Genomic DNA, 5745 nt, shown 5'->3' with positions numbered 1-5745 from the left:
TTGTAGCTGTGCTGAACATAGGGGAGGCTCTCGTCCCATTTGCGTGGATGCTTTGAGTTGTACATGCGTAGAATGTGTACAATCATCCTGTTGACAACCTCTGTCTGGCCATCAGTTTGAGGATGGAAGGCTGTGGACTTAGTGAGTTTGGTGTCCAGCATTGACCAAAGACTAGATGAAAATGTACTGAGGAATCGACTGTCCCGATCTGAGATGATAGACTGTGGGATCCCAAGGTGCACCCACACTCATTCAAAGAAGAGTTTAGCAGTGGCTTCTGCTGTGATATTATTCTTGCAAGCTGCCATAATGGCCATCTTTGAGAACTTGTCGACGACCACAAAAACACAGTCATTTCCATGCTTAGTGGAAGGAAGACCTGACATGTAATCCATGGAGATGGATTCGCAAGGTTGAATAGGGGTAGGCAGTGGGGTATAGAGGCCTTGCTTCTTGATGGTCGGTTTGGCAATGGCACAGGCAGTACATGATCTGATGTACTTCTCGACATCCTATCGAAGATTTGGCCAATAGAAATACTTTTGTAGTACTACCACCGTTTTCTCGACCCCGAAATGCCCAGCAGCCCGACTGTAGTGTGCTTCCCAAATCATCTTGGCACGCTCGCTTGAAGGAACACAAAGGTGACCCAGGTGGCATAATAGGGCATCCTGGAGGTGAAAATATAGAACATGCCGACCCTCCAAGAGTGTCTGGTATGTGTGGCTGAATTCTGGGTCGCTTTTGTAGAGAAGTGGCTAATCGGAAGTCTCGTGGCCACAAGAGTTAAGCACGGTGGTTAACACCATGATCGGTGGTCGACTGAGGCAATCTGCAACATTATTGGTGTTGCCCTTCTTATACTTGATATTTAAATGGAACTGTTGCAAGTATGTAGACCACTTCTGATGGCGATCATTCTGCAATTTCCCTTGGGTCTGTATGAACTGCAGAGGTCGGTGGTTTGTGTGGATGACCGTTTCCTTCCCCAAAATGTAATGCTTCCATTGTCGGCAGGCCTGCACAATGGAATACATCTCTTTGTCATAAGTGGGATACTTACAGACTGTGTCTGGAAGTGTCTCACTGTGATATGCCACTGGATGCCCGTTTTGAGTAAGGACTGCCCCAATAGCATAGTCAGAGGCATCTATCTCGACCTCAAATGGTTGTTGCAAATCTGGTAACACGAGCACTGGTGTCGTGCAGAGGCAATCTTTCAACTCTGTGAATGCCTTCTGTTGAGATTCAGACCAAAAGAATTTTGCTTTCGCTCCTCCCTTGGTGACTTGACTCAAGGGCCAAGTGATATGAGAAAACCCGAGCATGAACCTGCGGTAGAAGTTGGCAAGACCTAGAAAGCTGCAGAGCTCTGTTAGAGTGGTTGGAGATGGCCAATCTCGAATGACTTGGATCTTGGTTGGATCCACATGCACCCCCTGTTCATCAATAATGTATCCCAGATACTAAACTTGGGTCATGCCAAAAGTACATTTCTCTAAATTGGCACATAGCTTGTGTTGCCGCAGTGTTTGGAGAACCTGTCGGATGTGGTGGAGGTGCTCTTCCCAACTTTGGCTGAAGATCAGAATGTCATCCAAGTATACCACTACAAATGAGTTGGTGAATGGCTGCAATATGTCATCCATTAGCCTCATGAAGGTTGCAGGAGCGTTCGTCAATCTGAAAGGCATAACCAACCATTTGAAAAGGCCCTCCTTGGCTTTGAAGGTAGTCTTCCACACATCAGAGGGTTCGATTGGTACTTGGTGATATCCTGAATTCAAACCGCTCTTACTGAAATATTTTTCCCCTTTTAGTTGGTCCAGGAGGTCATCAATCTGCGGGATCGGGTACCTATTATGGACAGTGATCTTGTTCAGCATCCGATAGTCAATACAGAGTCTCCAAGTCCCATCCTTCTTTTGTACCAACACGATCGGGCTCCCACAAGGCGATGAACTCGGACGGATGTGACCTTTCTGTAGCGGCTCCTGAATCTACCTCTTGATTTCATCGTTCTCCAAAACAGAGCACCAATAGATTGGTCCATTGGGTAGCAGCGCACCTGGGGTCAGATCGATGGAGTGCTTGACCTGACAATGCAGAGGAACCCTTGTGGGGGAGGTGAAGATGTCCACGTACTTGTCCACAACCTTGTCCATCTGTAGTTGTCATGCAGAGGGGCCCTGTATGGAGGTCGTGGCCACCGTCTTCTTCTTTCCTTGAGGGCGTATCATCAGGAAAATAAATTTCCTGGTTTTGGAAATGAGCTTACTGCATTGTTTTGCAGTAATCAAAGAGATGGCAGTAGGCGGTGCTACCTCCGATATCCTGTACAACTTATTTCCCAATGTAACAATAACATCATGGGGTCGTGATTCATACACAGCACGTCGCTTCCACAAGTATGGTTGTCCTAATAATACATCACAAACTTCAAGGGGAGCAATGTCACATAATACCTCATCCGTGAAGGGCTTGATGTTGTATGGAAGGTGACACTGTTGGCTCACGCGAAGATCCCATCCTTGGTGAAGCCACCCAATGGTGTACAGTTGTGGATGTGTTGTGGTTGGTAGGCCCAACCGCTTCACGACCTCTGCTGAAATGAGGTTCTTTTGGCTCTCGCTATTGACAATGAACTATAGCGGGGTGCCCTTTACCCACATCTGGAAGTGGAAGAAACGCTCCTCCTCCTCTAGATCTTCGGGTTCCTCCTTCTGTATCTTCGTGGTGGCAATGGTGGCATTGGGCTCCGCATCGATAATCTGCTTCCCTTTATCATTCCCCTTGTCGGGTTCTGACTCAAAGTCGAAACACGCATCTGATTCTGAAACCTTTAACTCAGCCACCAGTGACTGCTTGGCCCAACACTCACTTGTGTTGTGAGTGGAGCTCTTATAGAACTCACACCATTTTCCCGTGTCCTTTTTCGGCTTCGCGGCGTTGTTCTTTGCTTGCAGCTTTGGCGGGTTGTCTTGGGCTGCCCCGCCTTGGCTTTGTCCTTTGTTCTGTGGTTTAGGGGCACCTTTCTCTTGCTTCGGATTCGCAGATCCAAAGTCTTGCTTCTTCTGTTTAAACTTTTGCTCGACCTTGACGGCATATCAATATGTTGTGCCAAGCGAGGAGATGTTCAGGAATTCTATTTCTTCCTAGATGTACTTGTGCAGGCAGCCATGGTATTTTAGTATCAAATGCTGCTCCGAATCCTTGATACCCAACTTTGTGCGAAGGGTATGGAAAAGATTGGTAAACTCCAACACGTCTTGGTCCCTTCCCTGTCGCAGCGTGGTCCACTTTATGTATTGATCCTCATAGCTTCCGACAGGGTAGTACTGCTCCTTGATGGCATCCCGGAATGAATTCCAGGTGGGTGCGGCTGAAAATAGTGAGCCGGTATTTTCATCCTTTTGCTCACAGTAGGTTTCCCACCAGTCCTTGATGTGGGGGGCTACTTTGAGAAGAGCGAAAACAAACTTTTCTCGACTCGAAAATTCATGAACAGAAAAATAACCCTCTAGCAGATTTAACCATTTATCTACGGCATCTGCGTCTATCTGACCCTCGAATATGGGGATTTCAAAATTAACTTGTACCTTAAAGGGCGTGACATTTCCAGAGTAGCTGTTGGAAGCCGATGCATCGCTTCTAGGTAGTCGTTGAAGGATCTGGACAAAGTTGTCCATCATAGCATTCCTTTGTCGCTCGAGGGATTCTTCGAGCAAGATTTTGATAGGTTCTCCTACCCCCTCGTCTTTCTTCTCATCCACCATGGGACACTGTCGGGATTTGTGAGGTTGGTCTTGCAAAGGTTCGACTAGTTCAAGCCCTAACTCCTTATATCCCGACCTCATTGGGGACATGTAAAGAAAAACAGAGAAAATGCAGACCGCTCTGATACCACTGATCCGAATTTAAACAGGAATGCAACAAATTACAGAGATAACCATAAACACAGATATGCAGTGGAAATAATACTTCATTTCATTAATGTAAAACACTGAAATATGCTTACAAATAGTAATGGAAATAAACCAGCTAGGGCGATGGTAGCTTATCTCTAAGAAGAGATGTGGCGGCTACATGCCTCTGAACCATCTTACAATGAGGCTCGAAGGCCTATTTATTGTTGAGAAACAATGGAAAACCCTAAACATCCAAAAACCTAACCCTGGATGATGAAACGCCAAACTGTGGGCCCCATTTGGGTAAATTGGTACATCAACTTCACGGGGTCATAACTTTGGCATATGATCTCTGTTTGACGTGCACAATATCTCGTTAGAAAGATCTATCCAAGAACTACAACTTTGGGAAGAGCAACATCGGTCCATGGACCCATGTTCTCCCATTTTTCGCAAAAAAAACGTCGTTTAGGGCCTCAAAACGGCTCTAGAAGTTCAAGACCCGAAAAACTGCTAAAAATAGTAAGTTGTGCTACAATTAAGGAAACTAAAAATGCTGAGAGAAACAATGGTGGGGGTCCAAGTGGACTTGGCAAGTGGCCACCAATGTCCACTTGGATCAAGACGTCTTCTTGGTAATCAGATACTTAAGAACTAATTATTCTCCTAAAGACAGTGCGCTCAACCAAATCCTTGATCATGTTAAGAGCTTCATCTCATCTGTTTCTAGCTCCCCTCTTTCCATGTGCTCACATATATTAACATTGAAGCAGACTCAATGGCCAATAGACCTTATCTCTTACAAGAAGGAATAATATATGTCAATAAGGTCTTGGGGTCTTACAGTGTTCCCTGATGATGATGGACATCTCAATACTTTTTTTTCCCGTTATCCTTATAATAGTGCCTTTGTGCCTTACTCTTCTCCTTCCCCCTCCTCATGATCCCTTTATCCCCATTTCCCCACCACCCTCATCCTTATTTCCCTACCACCTACCCCCTTTTTCCCCTTCCCCTCCACCCTTATTTCCCCCTCCACCTCCCCTCTTCTTCCCCATCCCCCTTTCCCCTCTCCTTCCCATCATTTCTTCCATTTTTTTGTACCTCAACAGAAAGTGGAACGTGGAAATGGTTCGGCATTGCATGAAAGAACGTGTGTGAGTAGTAAATTATATTAAGGTGTTTAAGGTTACAATCATGCGGGATTGATTGAAAATGCTTTGGAAACAAGTAACCAGTGTGTCGTATTTGATTCCCATGTGGGGGATTAGACAGGGAATTCACTATCTTAACACTTCATCAGAGGAAGAAGTCATCTCAGGCAACAGATACATGATGGTGAAACCTTGGGATCCAGGCAGAGTAGTTGTAATTTTGGAATTTCGCACGAGCTCTATGGATTTGGATGGGCATAAATTAGTGCTCGGCTCACCGCTCAGTGCATTGTTTCTTCAGTTCGTTTCTGGCCTCAAGTTGTTGGACGTTTGGAGTCAAGATGCTCAAATCCTCTTGGAAGTCTTCGTTCAAGGGTCTGTGCAATTCAACAGGAGGAAATTTCGTTCGGGAAAGGGTAAGCCTCTCTATTCTACTCTAAGTCCTTAGTTTACTCACTTAGCAGTTGCCATTCTCAAAATTTGTTGTGTCACCTCCTTCTCTGTGGAATTTTTTGAGCGTCAGAATGTTTGTGACTTCTCTGAATATCGTTGCTTTATCATGTGCATCTGCAGTTGGTTCTTTGACCCAATTATGGATTTTGGATTTTGGGGTTGCCGACAACAACGCTACAAGAGAGTGGCCCGGAATCTTGGTAAGCACAGTGCATCTACAAGTAATCTCT

The sequence above is a fragment of the Pinus tabuliformis genome, chromosome 5_2 (genome assembly GCF_031772625.1).
Source record: "Pinus tabuliformis cultivar Carrire ecotype Pingquan chromosome 5_2, CPIR1, whole genome shotgun sequence".
Lineage (NCBI taxonomy): Eukaryota > Viridiplantae > Streptophyta > Pinopsida > Pinales > Pinaceae > Pinus > Pinus tabuliformis.
Note: the sequence above shows the minus strand (reverse complement) of the source record.